At 45.9% G+C, this 17,049-nt stretch overlaps 1 protein-coding gene and 1 long non-coding RNA gene across 6 annotated transcripts in view; both read left to right on the top strand.

Annotated features, from left to right (window-relative positions):
• The window catches only part of LOC120716467 (junctional adhesion molecule B-like), a 204,853-nt gene that overhangs the window by 150,940 nt on the left and 36,864 nt on the right, over positions 1-17,049 (top strand). The gene's annotated exons all lie outside the window — the stretch shown is intronic.
• Positions 13,424-13,998, top strand: LOC120716514. The gene is made up of 3 exons (XR_005691963.1): positions 13,424-13,470; positions 13,557-13,742; positions 13,845-13,998. It is a non-coding gene; the product is annotated as an uncharacterized LOC120716514 (long non-coding RNA).

The following is a 17,049-nucleotide window of genomic DNA, read 5'->3' as shown; positions in this document are numbered from 1 at the left end:
CCCGAGGACATATCCCTGGGGCACCCCAGTAGATAGAGGAGGAGGCTGAGAAGTGAAGGTTTTCAATTGAATGAACTGAGTGCGGTCAGACAGGTATGATTTAAACCAGGCTAATGGAGTATGAGAGAGACCAATAGAAGCTAATCTGCTAAGAAGAATGGGGTGAGAGATGGTGGATCAAGGAGAATAAGGATGGAGAGGAGACCGAAACCCCCATTGACAAAAAATGCCCTGGCCACCGCTGCTACTGAAATGGATGCCAGGGGCACTGCCTCCGGCCACTGGGTCATACGGTCCACTACAGTCAAAAGGTGCCTGAAACCTTGCGACTGCAGCAGAGGACCAACCAAATCCATGTGCACATGATTCCGGGAATGTGGAAGGATTCAAGGGGTGCCTGTGTATGCCACACAAACCATAGTATGCTGAGCTTCCGGTTGAGTGAACACTGGCGCGACTTGCTGCCGCTACTCACCGGTATCTTTTTATCTTTTATTTATATATTCTTTGATATGTCTTAACAAATTTTAAACCTTGTTTCACCAATACTCAGCTGACGAGCCTCTCCGTCTCCGCTTTCACCTGGCTTCTCCACCGCTGGCTGTGTTTCATCTCCAAACAGATATCGCGTTCCTCCCTCGCCGAAAGTACATCCACCGGGGCTCTCGTCGGAATTTTCACCATGACGACTCTAAGCCAATTCAGTCCCGCTGGTCCACTTCACGTCGTCCTCCACGGAACCCCGACAGGGCTGCTGACCACAGTGTTTTAGCCACCCTGCCCAGGTCGGCTAACACCTCTGTCCAGTATGACAACACCGATGTCAACTTCAGCCTCCTTAACATCCGCTCGCTTATGAGCAAGGGTCATCTAATTCAGGATCTACTCACAGATCGTAAGTTTGACTTTTTCTGTTTGACCGAGACGTGGCAACAGCCCAATGACTTTTCGCCGTTCAACGACTGCACCCCCCCGGGGTTTGTTTACACCTGCCACGAAACCTGAAGGTGAGACTCAGACTTCCAGATCTTTCATGTAAAAACCGGTCAGAGCGGGCACGCTCCGTTTTGCGTAACTATTTTTAAATCCCTGTAGAACCGGAACCGCGTAAGCTAGCGCAATAATTTTTTTTGCATATGAAACTGGACAAGTTTCAATCCATCAGCTTCTCCTAGGTCACGGTTTCCTTCCACATATACCTTTGCAAAAATTGCATAAAAAGCGCTTGCAGAAACAAAAACATAATATTCCAGAAACAGGCTTTGCCAATCCGATCAGCTGTTCATAACACTTTTCACATTGAAACAGAGGTCAGCGCGAACGATCGCATGTCCGCCATGTCCTGCCCGAAACCGGAAGTGACGTCATTTTCGCGGAAAATGTAGTTTTTTATTTGTAGACCTTAAAAGCCTATACTGGTGTTTTTATAAGTCATGTTTGACTTTATGCTTTTCTGAATAGTTTCTGGGATGCTTAGAACTCGAATTGCACTGCTGGAAATAGTTTATTTTGATGAACATGCTGTTTTCTTTGCAAATTTGCATCATAGGATTGTTTTTCGTTTTTCCTGCAGTATATAAAAATTGGTGTATCTCAAAAATAAAACTATGAAGACACTCAAAATAAATTTCCTGTTGTTGTAAACTATCTTTTGCAACTTTTTTGTATTTAAAGTTTTGAGGGATAAACCTCTTAAATTTCTCCAAGTAGAAATATATGTAAAAAAAAAAAAAAAAAAAACGATTTTCAATTTTTTTGTAGTTTATTGCACTTTTTTGCAATTAATGTAGTTACTATGGACTTAATGCATACATATATTAAAATATTGGCTATAACAGTTGTATTGATGTATAGCAACTTGAAATGCTCCCAAAAATGGCACTACAGCATGTAAAAATATAAAGTAAGCTCTGGTTCTACTTGGTTCTATGGTAGGTCTTAAAGGGTTAAGAGAGAGAGTGACATCAAAACAGCCATGAAAAGTCCCGCATTCCTCTGGGTCAGGCAAAATCCATGTAGGCAAAATTATTATTTTACATAAAAATATTCTCCTTTTCCACTGTATTTACCTGTGTTTAGCTTAACTGTTTTGCTCTTCGGAAACTGTGGATAGTTCACTTCAAAGTTACAAGTCACTTACTGGTTTTGCAGAATCAGAATCAGAATCAGAATCAGAATACTTTATTAATCCCTGGGGGAAATTATTTTTTGTTACAGTGCTCCATTTTAAACCAACATTAAGACAAGACAGACAATACACTAACTAAGAATAGTACAATATATACATATATACACATACATACTTCACTCATAAATAAATAGTTGGAAAAGAAACATGTGTAGCTGTAGCAGCAAACAGTGTGTTAAGTGGATGCGTTGTACAGGGAGATGGCCACAGGCAGGAATGATTTCCTGTGTCGTTCAGTGGTGCTTTTCGGTAATCTCAGTCTCTCACTGAACGTGCTCCTGTGACTGACCAGCATGTCATGGAGTGGGTGGGAGGTGTTATCCAACATTGTCTTTATCTTGGACAGCATCCGCCTCTCCGACACCACCTTGAGGGTGTCAAGCTCCATCCCCACAACATTACTGGCCTTACGGATTAGTTTATTAAGTCTGTTGGCATCTGCGACCCTCAGCCTGCTCCCCCAGCATGCAACAGCATAGAGGATCGCACTGGCCACAACAGACTCATAGAAAATCCTCAGCATTTTCTGGCATATGTTGAAGGACCTCAGTCGCCTCAAAAAATAGAGACGACTCTGGCCCTTCCTGTAAAGTGCTGTGGTGTTTTTAGCCCAGTCCAGTTTATTGTCAATGTGTACTCCAAGGTATTTATAGTCCTCCACGATGTCAACACTGACCCCCTGGATTGAAACAGGGGTCAAGTGTTTCCTGGTCTTCCTGAAGTCCACGATCAGTTCCTTGGTCTTTGCCACGTTGAGCTGCAGATGATTCTGCTCACACCACGTGACAAAGGAGTCGACCACAGCCCGGTACTCTGTCTCATCATCCCTGCTGATGCATCCAACCACCGCAGAGTCATCAGAAAACTTCTGAAGATGGCAGGTCTCTGTGCAGTGGCTGAAGTCTGTGGTGTAGAGGGTGAAGAGGAAGGGGGAGAGGACAGTCCCCTGTGGTGCCCCTGTGTTGCTGATCACCTTGTCAGACACACACTGTGGGAGACGTACATATTGTGGTCTTCCTGTCAGGTAATCAACAATCCAGGACACCAGAGAAGCATCCACCTGCATCGCTGCTAACTTATCACCCAGGAGGGTCGGCCTGATGGTGTTGAAAGCACTGGAAAAGTCAAAAAACATGACCCTCACAGTGCTCGCCGGCTGGTCCAGATGGGTGTAGACACGATTGAGCAGGTAGATGATGGCGTCCTCAGTTCCGAGACGAGGCTGATAAGCGAACTGAAGGGGATCCAGATGTGGTCTTACAATGGGTCGCAGCTGGTCCAGGATGAGCCTTTCCAGGGTCTTCATGATGTGGGAGGTCAGTGCCACGGGCCTGTAATCCTGGGGGCCACTGGGACGTGGCGTCTTTGGTACAGGGACGAGGCATGATGTCTTCCACATCACTGGGACCCTCTGCAGACTCAGACTCAGCATAAACAGTTTATGAAAGACTCCACTCAGCTGGGGGGCACAGGTCTTGAGGACGAGGGGACTCACTCCATCTGGTCCAGCAGACTTGCCTGAGTGAAGTCTCCTCATTTGCATCTCAACCTGGTATTGAGTGAAGGTGATGGGTGGGGGAGGGGTGTCAGGAATCTCAAGGGAGGCAACATGTGAAGAGAGAGGCTGGCACAGTGGTGTGGCTCTGGATTCCAGGCTGACTACAGGTGAGGTTGTGGGGGTGGGAGCAGACACTGTGGTGTCGAATCTATTGAAAAACAGATTCAACTCATTGGCTCTATTCTCACCTCCCTCAGCTCCCCTGCTGTTGGTTGGCCTGAATCCAGTGATGGTCTTCATGCCCCTCCACACCTCTCTCATGCTGTTCTGCTGGAGTTTCCACTCCAGCTTCCTCCTGTAATTGTCCTTAGCCTCTCTGATCTTGTCCTTTAGTAACACCTGGATCTTCCTCACCTCCTCTTTGTTGCCCCCTCTGAAAGCCCTCTTCTTGTTGTTGAGGAGGGCTTTGATGTCCTTAGTCACCCACGGCTTGTTATTTGGGTAACAATGAACAGTCTGAGCTGGAACAATGGAGTCGGTGCAGAAAGTTATGTAGTCTGTGATACACTCAGTAAGCCCATTGATGTCCTCGGCGTGAGGCTCACAGAGTGTTTCCCAGTCGGTCACCTCGAAACAGCCCTGTAGTTCTGCTAAGGCCTCCTCTGACCACCTCCTAACAGTCCTGGTGGTCACAGGTTCCCTCCTCACAATTGGCACATAGCGGGGGGTGAGGTGAATCAGGTTATGATCTGACCTACCAAGTGGGGGGAGGGAGGAGGAGCTGTATGCATCCTTGACGTTAGCATACAGCAAGTCTAAAGTTTTCTCTCCCCTGGTGGGACAGTCCACATATTGTTTGAATGTTGTTAGTGTATTGTCCAGTGAAACATGGTTGAAGTCACCCGAGATCACAATAAAGGCACTCGGGTGCTGAGTCTGTAACCGAGCTATGGCAGAGTGGATAGTGTCACATGCAGCTGTGGGGTTAGCAGAGGGGGGTACATAAACAGCCACCAAGATGACGTGAGAGAATTCCCTGGGTAAATAATACGGCCTGAGTCCAACAGCACACAGTTCAGTGTCCGGGCAACAAATCTTTTCTTTGATTGTTATGTTGGCAGGGTTACACCACCGGTTGTTAACTAGAACAGCAAGCCCACCTCCTTTCCGCTTACCGCTAGCGATGCTGTCCCTGTCCGCCCGAACAGTGTGGAAGCCGTCCACGGAAGCATTCTCATCGGGAATGTCCTGGTGCAGCCATGATTCGGTGAAACACATCAGGCTACACTCTCGGTATTCCCTCTGACTCCGTACCAGTGCTGAGAGCTCGTCGATTTTAATTGCCAACGATCGCACATTACCCATCACGATAGACGGCAGACACGGTTTAAACCTCCTCCTCGCTTCGAGCCTCCGCTGTCTCACCGTCACCTTTTTTCTTCTCTTCTGTCCTTGACCTCTGCATCCCCGATGTGTTTTCCTCCAAATTTCAGCTGGTACTTCTGCGGGCCTGGCCAGCGAGCCGGCCGGCATCAGGGCGATCAGCTGATCTCTGGAGTAAACAGTCCGTGAGTGTAAGAGATGTGCCGCGGTCCCGTTCCTTGATAAAAGTAACAGTTCCACGGCCAGCAGAAGAACAAAAACTCTCTCAATCCACATGATTGAGTAAGAGATAGAAAACGGAGGAAAATACAAGTCAGAAAAAAAAAAGAATACGTAAGAAAAAAGAGCTAAACTAAGAGAAAAGCAGGAGCGACTGTAACAGGCTGCACGCTGGTTGGCGCATGCGCACTAGGAGAATATGTTGTACTTAGATTTTCCATCGCAGTCATTTGTTTTAAAAGTAATTATTTTAAAATTGTATGGGTCACAGGGCCAAGTCAAGTTTTAAATGCCAAAATAGAAATGTGCCTGTTTGATTACTTTGTTTAAAAGTAAAATTCTGTAAATCAAATGTTATTTAACGGCCAAGTCTGGTGGTGTTTTAGTACTTAATCTTGTTTTTGCACCTAAAATAAACTTGTCTTTTTGTGTATGTATGTGTGTTATTCAGCACCAGTCACTACTGAAACTGCAGCAGAGATCCAACCACAGCAGATAGGTCTACAGCATGAGAATAAAGATCAGCAGGAGTGTAAAATGTGTTCCCTACGGTTAACAGAAATAGTCCATCTGCAGGAAGAAAAACAAAAATTGAAACAAGAATTGTCCAAAAAATAATTAGACAAGGACTTCCTGAAAGACAACTCAAAAGTGAAGACCTACACAGTAGTTCCGTCCCTCTGCAGCCCCTAATATGCTCAGTGTTTTCAGCTGGTGCTAATTGGCCACACCTAGTCAGGTGTGGATAAAAACTTACCTGAGGCAAGCTTTCTGGGAGTTCACTATAACAAATTAGCCCCATCTTACCAGATACTCACAGAAAAATCTCTCATTTTCAGATGCTCTTGTTGACTTTGATGCGTTTAAGACTAAACCTTCCACTTGAACATGTTGCACACCACTTTGATTTTAGCTTAAACTAAAACCACTGTGTTTAACATTACTGTAAATTTACTGTACGCTCACCTCAGCCCATTGGTGCACTGGGCTAAAATACATTGCATACGGGCCAGTGTGCCACACCAGTATGTTGAGATGTTTGGTGACCGTGTGACAGTTATTATTGACTAGGAACACAATTAAATATTTCAAAGGCATCACACCACAAGGGACCACCTCTTTCATGTCTAAAACATGGGGAGGGCGTACCAGTGACAAACGTATAGCTGAAACATCTGGCTTTCTGCAGAAGCTATCACCTGGGGACATAGTGCTCACAGACCAGGTTTTTGATATTAAGGAAAGTGTTGCCTTAATGGGTGCCACTTTAAAAATCCCAGCATTTACCCGGGTTCATAGTCAGTTACAAGCAAAAGATGTGGAAGAGACACGAAAACTTGCACACATCAGGATCCATGTTGAACGAGTTATAGACTATCTACGCTCAAAGTACTCCATACTGAATGACACCATAAGTCTAGATTTAGTGGTGCCGTGTGAAGGTGAAAAAATGACTTTGCTGGATAAGATAGTCGCCGTTCCATGTGCGCTCACAAATATGTGCCCAAGTGTTGCATTGAAGCAATCAATTGATGAATAACTGTTTTCCAGTTTGTTTTGAAATGTTTTTGTTTTTTTTGTTTTTCCCCAAAGCAGCTAATAAAGCACAACGGAATGAGAAAAATAAGAAAATAATGCCAGTTATAAATAAAGACAATAAATTTAATTAATTATGAAACACTTATTTTATTTCTATTGGATCTGAACATGTTGTGTAATACTACAACCTGAAAAGACAAATAGATTGTGTTGGCCTGTACAGGAGATAAAGAAAAGATTTTAACGACAGCTATAAAATGAAAAAAATCAGAATCAGAAAATAAATACACCAAAGTATGTATGTTGTGAATTACATTGGTAGTATTTTAAACATGATCTACTAATTCACAGTGAGTGATAAAAAAACAGGTAAAATAAAACATGAAGTGCAGAGTACAGGAAGATGGGTCCACCCTAATGTGACACCGAACCAAAAATCTTAAAACAAACCTGCAATATTAGAGTTCTGTCTAAACGGGTGTAACTGGAATACTGTCTCAGTTTTCTTAGCAAGCTTTTTTTCTCTCTCTCTTTTTGATTGTCATTGCAACATCCACGGAAGGTTGTCCTCGTCAAACGCTGGGTTCTGGATCAGTGTAGTGATTGGCCAAGAGCTCTGACATAGCAACTTTGTAAAAGAAATTCTGACCCACTGCTAAACCTTTACCCCACATGTTTACATCTGGCATCACACATGTAATTACAAAAGCTTTGGTTGTCCACACAACTAAGTCACAAAAGTGTGACTTTGTAACAAAAATCTGGGTTTGGACCTGCTTGTAGTAGATGCGTGTCTGTTTCAAATCCACTGTTCCATCAGTTCACCTCAGACAGAGCTTGTCATCTTCACAGGTCTGCAGGAGATTGTGGCCTTTTCCACAACATTCACAGTTAACGAGAGCATCAGTGGTCGATGATGAAACCACACTTCTCCGCTTTAAGCTCTCTGTGCTGCAGCTTACTCTGTGAGGTTTTGTTGTGGTTCAGTGTCTGAGAGCTGATGTGACAGTTTTTGTGGGTAGCACACTTTCTTCACAGTTGATAACGCAGGAGTTGGCATTGGAGGCAGACATAACATAACCGCATGTATGTTTGGCACAGTGATTCTTCCTGCCTGTGCTGTGTGCCAAAAGTCACATTTGTGCTGTCCCCTTGTTTTCATGGAGACATGTAAGTGGTTTGGGGAGGACACAAGGCTGGACAGGGTCTGCATATAAGTGGCGGAATTCCTCCATAACAGAGCAGAGCCCCGACCGGTGTGCATGCATAAGATCAGTGGGAGGTTTTAACTCAGTCAGTGTTCTTTGTTTTAGCAAACTGCAACCAGTATGCGTCCAGATTCTGGGTACAGAACACTCACTTTGTCCTTCACTAATGGACTGGTCTAGTGCCCTTTTCCTTGCTGTACTGGTGGTGTAGTTGATTGCATGGCCTGGGACTCCTTGCACTTTCTTCATATTTGAGGGCATTATCCAGTAAGCCTGGACATCTGTATGTGTGATGTTCCCTCGTAGACGCACTGCAATGTAAATTTTGTACAGGAGAGCTGCCACATGTACACACTTCTCTGCCAAACCCCCCATGCATGTACAGTGGGCACTCTCAACCTCCCATTAGATTTATGGATAACCCGTCGAAGTACCCTCTATGTTTGATGATGCCACACAGCCTCAGCGCCACCTCTTGCAGGTGCCACTGCTTCCTGATTTTCAGGACCTGGTATGCAGGCAGTTTGATCCCCTACAGCCCTGCATCACTGGTCCCCTGCCTGTAAGTGGTTTGCTGCTCTGCATGGCCAAGAGCAGATTGACTGTGGCACCTTCCCCTGGTGGATCTGCCCCTGAACCCTCTGGTTGCCATTTCGGGCTCCCTCCTGGGGCGGCCTGCATGCCCTAACAATGAGGGATGTCCTGTTGACTACGTTGCACAGGGCAATGGTAACGCAGGCCTGCCTCTCCAATTTGACAGCCATTTTTTTTTTGCTTCATGTACGACACTTGGCCCGCCAGTTGCAGGCTAGTTTGGGGGACCTAGACGGCGTAGGGGAGCTGCTGTCTGCCTCCTCTCAACTAGCCTCGCTTATGAAAGAGCAGGCCACTGCTATGGGCTGCACTTTAGGCTGATTCTGGGTAGCACGCCGCCACCTGTGGCTGTCTCAGTCCTGGCTCCACGTCGGACGACCGGGACTGCCTTATGAGACTGTCGGTTGACCCTTCAGCCATGTTCGACCAAGGTGCGGCCTGGCTCCTGCAGCAGGCTACAGAGACTCACGGCACTGCTTAGTAGGTTTCACGAGGCCTGCGCAAGAGTTTGGACAGGGTGGGGAGGCCCAGGGCTTCTGTGCCTCAACCTGCCCCAGCTTGGGGCCCTGGAGCTCTTCCGCCCTAGCTGGAGGCCTTTCGTAGACGGAGCAGTCACGCCCAGGGCAGGCAGGGAGGATGTGGAGTCTCTCAGTCCTCCAGCCACCCCTCCCTCCTGACATCTCTTGGAGCCAGGCCACCCAGCCCTATCCACAGAGCAGTGCAGGGTGGCCTGGTCAGCCCTGGGGGCGGACCCTTGGGTGGTTTCCACTATGACCAAGGGTTATCGCCTGCAGTTTTGCCGCAGACCCCCTGTAACATAATGTCCCGACCTTTAACCCTGTGAGCAACCCGAAGGAGGCCCTGGTGCTGCGGGAGGAACTGGTGATGCTTCTGACAAAGGGGGCCATACAGGAGGTGGACGTTGGGGACCGCAAAGTGGGGGTTTTCTCCCACTACTTACTGGTCGCCAAGCAGGACGGGGGTCTTTGTCCCATTCTGGACAACAGGGGCCTCAATTGTTATCTCCGGCCCCTGAAGTGCAAGATGTTGATGGTCCTCAGATTCGGGTGCAGATCTTCGAGTTCCGCGCCCGCCTCTTTGGCATCTCCCTGGCACTCCGAACCTTCACCAGGTGTGTGCACACCGCCCTCGCTCCTATGAGACTACGGGGCCTCAGGATCTTGGACGACTGGCTGGTCTGCGCCTCCTCAATAGAACAGTGCCGCAGCCATGTTGCCCTTCTGGTCTCCCATGTTCAGGCTCTGGGGCTCCGCCTGAATCCCAAGAAGTGCTGGTTGGAACCACCTCAGAGTACCACCTTTCTAGGCATGTACCTGGACTCCGTCAGGGGCTTAGTGTCCGTCACAGCGGAACGGTAGCGGGTCTTCAGGGTGTGCCTGGACCACTTCAGCCTCCACTCTTGGGTGAACTGGGGCCTGTGTCTCCGCCTCATGGGCCTGAATGATGCAGTTGGAGTCCCAGCTAGAGGCAGGCAGAGCTGCTGTTACCCTGCGTGGGCTGGTGGCTGCGATTAAGGCTATTTGTCTTGGTCGCTCAGCACTCAGCAACACCGACACTGCTTTGATTTCGTGGTTCTTGAGGGGTGCCCAGATCGTACACCAGGGTCCCCATTCCCCCCGGGATCTGGACCTGGTCCTTCATGCCCTCCAGCGCCCTCCCTTCAAGCCTCTGGAAAAAGCAGAGTTGAAGTGGCTGCCGCTCAAGACCGCCTTTCTTCATCGCCAGAAAAATTAGTGAGCTCTGCTGTCGGTCCATGGTGAATGCTGCAGGTAGCTGCCAGTGGGTCAGGGGGTGGTCCTCTGGCCAAACCCTACCTTTTTGCCGTAAGTCCTCTCGGATTTCCACCTTCCCCAGTCGGTTGAGCTGCGGTCAGCTCCCACAGAAGGTTTGGACTGGGAGGAGGCGCAGCGTCTCTGGGCCCTGTGCCCTCTACAAGCACTGGCGCTCAGTGCACGTACTCAGCCAATTCGGACCACGGACCAACTGTTTGTCTCGTTCCATCCCAGGATCCTGGGCAGGCCCCTGTCCAAGTCCTAGTTGTCCCGTTGGGTTGTAGAGGCCATCCGCCAGGCTTACTCCTTGGCAGCAATACCTCTCCCCTCGGGTGTGCGAGCACACTCAACACGTGGGGTGGCCACTTGTTGGGCCTTGTGGACAGATGCCTCCCTCTCCGCATTTTGTGTGGTCACCATGTGGTCCTCAGCCACCACTTTTACGTGGTTTTACCACTCGAACGTGGCAGCCAGCCCCTCTTTGGGAAGCGGGTGCTGGGTGCCCATCGGTGGTAACTGTCGTTCCCTGGTCTGCCTGGCGTATTGCAGGCTGACCGAAAGCATCCGATCGGTTGCAGTATTTGCGCCTTGCAGGGCCGGTTCAGGCCAGTCTTGCGGACTGATGCCTCCACCTCCCCGACTTGGCCTTGCGTCTGGCAAGGCCGTGGCCGGGGTGGCGTGGATATACGTACTGTACATTTGTAAATAGTTCGTTGGTACATTGACTCTGGGTTCGGTTGCACTGTTTCCTCGCGGGGTGTCTTACAGAGTTACCCCTATACATATGGAATATATAATGGAGTGGAGAGAGAGTCTCGATATAGCCATGACAAATTGTGCCCCTTTGCACATTATGGCTCATTTGGAGTGCTGCTAACAGTTGCGGGAAGACATATGTCTGTAAAAAAGTAAACCAGTGTGTCTTTGGACACCTGTAATTAAAATATTTTCAGAGGGCCTCGGTGTCTGAATGGCTCCAGTTCAGCTCCATAACAGCAGCGACCCTGGTTGGATTCCTGTGTTTCAGCCTCTCTCACTGAGGGGGACGTCCACTACATGGAAATGGATCTGATTATCAACCAATCTACAGATCACTGAGAACAGAGGACATCTTATTCCTCAGATTTTTATATAAAGATGTTTATAGAAAATACTGGATCATATTAAAACAATAGTTAATTTTTTTTAAAGGGACTATAGTGTGATTGTAGTTAGATTTCAAAATAACTTTTTCAAGCAACATCATATCACAAAGAAAAAAGTGAGTCCCCCCACCACTTTCTTTGAACCAATAGAAAAGCTGGTGCTCAGAAGAAGAGGGCGGGCTTTACTTTGGTGTCAGTGACAGAAATGAAAAAAAGCTCAAATGAGTGAGAAGGACGATGAAGGAAACATCTGTGCTGTGTCTGCTCTGTAAGTAGAATCTCTGTGTTTGTTTGAATTCTTGTACTTTGACTGTCTGCTCTCCTGATAACTGATGATGGAGAAGACGTGAAAAACAAATCAGGCTGAATTCAAGTTCAAAACACCACGAGGACCAACTGCAGGTCTGAACTGACTCTTTATCTTTGCTCAGGAGTCGAGGAAACACAGCAGGCAGTGAAAAGATCAAATCATTCACTCATTATATCAACACAGCTGGACAAATGAATTTACTGTGGTATTTGAATGCAGTAGATATTTTCCATATAATCACAGTGTAGTCAGTGCAAATTAAAAAAAAATATATATAACACTAGAATGTGAGCTATGACAAACACAAAACTCAAAATATCTTGTCAACGACACAGGAACCACAATACTGTGTAGATATCCTCAACATTCAAAAGACATGTTTGTTTAACTGGTGATTCTAAAATGGCTAAAATGGGTGTGAATGATATTCTTCACTGGACTGATGACCTGTACACCCTGTGACAGCTGGAATCGATCAATGTCAGCTTTTTAGGTTTACACATCTTTCAAGCTTTTATAGAAACTTTATTGAAACATGTTGCTGGCATCTAACTGAAAATATGCTGAAGTATGAAAGAGTGATGATAAATGGTTAACATATCTTCCACAAGCTATATTTATGATTACACACTGAGCAGATACATCAGAGAGAGATGACTTTGTGTGTTTGTCAGCTGTTTGTGTGGAGTTGTTCTTTATGTTCACCTCAAATCAACCTGAGTGTCATTTCTCTTTAGTTCTGATCTCACTGCTGAGCTGCACAACAAACCAAGGTCAGTAACCTTCTTCTGTCACAGTTTAAACCTGAGAAATGCTCACTGACATGACCTGATGGGGTTCATGTTTCACAATGGAGCTCACATGTAAAACTTCATCTTTTCACCAAAAATTCTCATTTTCAACCTGATAAACTCTGACATGTTTTACACATTTGGATTAAAACTTTTACTTTCAGTAAAGATCTCAAAGACGTGATCATCAGTTTTTCATTTTAACCCTCACAGCTCATCTGACTGTGAGTCCCAGCAGCTGTCAGTTCTTTAAAGGAGACTTTGTGTCTCTGAGCTGTGAGGAGGACGACAGCTCTGTTGGATGGACTCTGAAGAGAAACACAAGCAAAGGACAGAGGACTCAGTGTGGAGATATTTGGGGAGAAGGTGCTGGTTCTTCCTGTAACATCGGTGTGATGATGCTTCATGACAGTGGAGTTTACTGGTGTGAGTCCAGAGAGGGTCCCATCAGTAACATGGTTAACCTGACAGTCACTGGTAAGCTGAGTGTGTGGAGTTAGTGTTGATGAAGCTGTGTGTAAATGGATGAAATGCTGTAGTTTGTCTCTGTGTTGAGGTGGATCAGTGATCCTGCAGAGTCCTGTCCTCCCTGTGATGGAGGGAGATGACGTCACTCTGCTCTGTAAAACAAAGACCACTCCCTCCAACCTCCCAGCTGCTTTCTATAAAGATGGCTCCCTCATCAGGAAGCAGCCTACAGGTCACATGACCATCCAGCATGTTTCCAGGTCTGATGAAGGCCTCTACAAGTGTGACATCAGCGGTCATGGAGAGTCTCCATCCAGCTGGATCACTGTCACAGGTGACACACTCACCTGTCTGTGTTTCTGCAGCTTTCAACATTCACAATGTGACGACAACTTAATGACTGTGTTTGCTTTATTTTAGGGGAACACACCACCACACCTCCACCTACATCCACACCTCCTTCTGGTTCCACCTCCATCACTCTTCCTCCATCACTCTCTCCTCTTGATCTCTCTGTGCTTTCATTTGTTGGATCAGTCTGTGTTGTGGTTCTACTGGTGTTACTGGTTCTGCTGGTGAGACGATGTGTTCACAGGAAACCTGAAGGTGAGACTCAGACTGGCGTCCAGTTTAATGAAGTAAACACAATATTAGGAACATGCACCCCAGTGAGCCACTATTTTAGACTACAGAGTTTTCACCCTGAAGGTGAGACTCAGACTTCCTGATGTTTCATGTCTGAGTTTGTTTAGTAGAATAAATTTCATATTCATTATGATTATTAAACAAAACAAATAAAAATGGTGGGGATAGGTTAATAGAAAAATCTAAATTGCACATTGGTGTGAATACGTGAGTGAATGTGAGTGAGAATGGTTTTCTGTTTCCGTGTGTTGGCCCTGCGCCAGACTGGCGACCTGTCCAGGGTGTACTCTGCCTCTCACCCTAAGACAGCTGGGATAAGCTGCCCACGCCCCTGAAAAGGATAAGCGGAGGCAAATGGATGGAAGTTTAAAAAAACAAACAAAACCAAACAGTAAAACCCAAAAGTCATATGACCTCTTATGAGCAATTGCTTTGGTGAAAGTGGGAAGGAAAATCTGCCTTTTATCAGGAAGGAACCTCCAGCAGAATCAGGCTCAGGGAGGGGCAGCCATCTGCCGTGATTGGTTGGCATGAGGGGAGGAAGACAGGACAGAGACATCTTGTAGGAGAGAGCCAAAGATTCATAATGGCAAATATTTCAAAGTGGAGTATAAGCACATAGTGAGTGTAAAAGTTGACTGACACAGATACACTTAGTGCATTACGGTTATCTAGTTTTTCAGCATCACTTTGAGACAGACATGGGAGAAAGCAAGTAGTTGAATATGGACACTGAAGGATATAATCTGGTCAAAAATAACTACAAGGTTTCTCACAGTGTTCCTGGAGGCAAAGTTAATGACATTAAGAGTACGTATCTGGTGAAATACCACATTTGTGACATTGGTTTTGGGTCAAATCTCTGTTTAGATATTTAATTCGTATTATTGATCAGCTTGGATCATTTCAGTAGATCAAGAGGAAAGTGAAGAAGATGACCTCATCACTCATGTCATCATCAAGATATCAGTTCATCAAGAACAATCTGACAAAGAAAGACGAGGTAGTATTTTTTTATTTATGGTGGGTTGTGGGTCATTGCCCTTTCATGTGAGGTCAAAGATCTGTTTTTAATATTTTTTTGGAAGTATATAAATAATCCTGTAAAGACTTTCATAAAGGAAGTATTGAAAACTAATAACAATGATTTAAAAAACGTGTAAACAGACATTTCAAGGAGAATTTCATATAAATCTAAATCTGCAACGAAACATGGTTGCCCCGCCCCAAAAAGAGCCAGTCAGCAGCTGAAACTGGAACACACAAAGAAAAATGTGAGATGTACTGGATATATCTTATTGTGTCAAAGATGAACTTGGTAGTCTCGATAGCCAGGGACTTGGTCGACCAGGGTCTCCGCTCCTGGCCACGCCCCCACAGCTATACCTAACCCCTACAGCTCCTCGTGTGGGTGCCGGGCCGACAAAAGTGTGTCTCTTTTATGGGCTATGCCCAGCCAGGCCACATGGACCTCTTTTCATAAGAGTTGTTGAATTGCTCTTTCTCTGGTCACTCACCCAGGAGCAATTTGTTACAGCAGACCCTAACAAAGGGACAAAAAGCCCACAACAACATAGCCCCTGGGATCCCTGGGACACACCTCCACCACAAAAAGGCAACAATTCAAAGAAAATACAGTACTGATACAGTCAGGAGAGGTGGCGGGCCGGGTTGGGTATCTTAGCATCCCCTCAGCTTGCTGCCTGTACATTGGGGTTTTCTGGGGATAGCCCACTGGGTGGAGGCCTGAGCCAGACCCAGGACACGCTGAAGGGATAATATCTCTCAGCTGGCCTTGGGAACGCCTTGGTGTTCCCCGGAGGAGGAACTGGAGGAGGTGGAGAGGGAGTTCTGGGCTTCTCTTCTTAGGGTGCTTCCCCTGCAACCCAGCTCTAGATAAGCAGAAATAAATGTGACAGATCAGCAATTTTCTTTAGCGAGTCTTTGATTTTAACTAATGACTCAGCCTCAGGTCCAGATGGCAGGTATGTTGTGACACTCAGAACATTATCAGTGTTGTAATTGAGTAGTAGGAGCTCAGAGCAGCTCTTATTAGTCCCATATGTGTCTGCTGTTTGGTTTTTAGCGCATTTATTGTCACTATTAGACATATAATGAAAAAAAGTTCTTGTTTAATATAATAAACACTTTTAAACTGTTTCAACGTTCTGCAAACTGTAAAACATCAGCAACTTCCGATAGTTGATTACAGTTCGTCTATAACAGATGAACGTTCTCACCGAGGGTTTTACTGGTTTGTCTAACAATAGTGTTCATGTTGTGAGAACATCTTTGCTTTGTGCTCTGTGGTGAAGAGTGTCAGTCTGCAGTGGAAAAAGATGGCAGCTTTGTGGTCGTCCACCTGCATCTTTCTCAGAAACAGCCTCCAGTTCTTTGTGGTCACTCAGTGTGTCACAGCAGAGGTGTTAAGATGAGGAAAAAAGTGTACAAAGATGCTGTGGTTTATAAAGCAGAACATCAGTGACATGTAGCTCCTCCTGTTCATGATATATCACATTTCTCATGTCACTGAACCGTGTGAAGAACAGAAAGAAAGTTCTTGTAATTTCTTCACTATATTGGACGATAAACTCTGGGAAGTCACACAAACAGTGTTTGGGGGGACAAATTCCTCTGGTTACAAATGTGACCCTTGCAATGGCCGGCACTGTCATGGACTTTCGTGATGAAACATTAGAAACAGTAAAAATGTTTTGCTTTGTGTAGCTGCACTGGTGTAATTGTTGTACCTTCAATGAGTTTTTCGTTTTCATTTTGCAGATATTTATTTTGTAGTTGTGATCTACTCAGCAGTGAGAAGTGAAGACGTCAGTTCTGGACAAACAACCATCAGAACAAGCAGGCCCAGGTACAGCTGCTCTTTATCTTTGACTTAGCATAGAGACAAGCTAGCTGCTCATCCTGTTTGCATCCATCATGCTAAGATAAGCTGATCAAACCTCATCCTGGCTCAAACTCAGAGCTCTGACCCAGTTGAAATGGGACTGTGTCTGATGCAGAAAGGTTGGAGGTCTTGATTGAACTACAAAGCTTGTAATCATGTTTCTTGTTGTTTGAACTGTGTGTGTTTGTGTTCAGACTTTAAACCAGAGCCAGACATCATCTACTCTTCAGTGAAGTAGTCCACCAGTCCAACCACTGACGTCCAGCTTCTGGTCTCTAACTGGTCCACCCAGCACCTCAGACCAGAGTAAAAAAAATACATAAAACACATTTTTAAATGTTTTATGTCATTTTTTGTGTATTT

Source organism: Simochromis diagramma, unplaced genomic scaffold (assembly GCF_900408965.1).
Source record: "Simochromis diagramma unplaced genomic scaffold, fSimDia1.1 OVJJ01000776.1, whole genome shotgun sequence".
Classification (NCBI taxonomy): domain Eukaryota; kingdom Metazoa; phylum Chordata; class Actinopteri; order Cichliformes; family Cichlidae; genus Simochromis; species Simochromis diagramma.
This window is presented reverse-complemented; position numbering and strand designations above follow the sequence as displayed.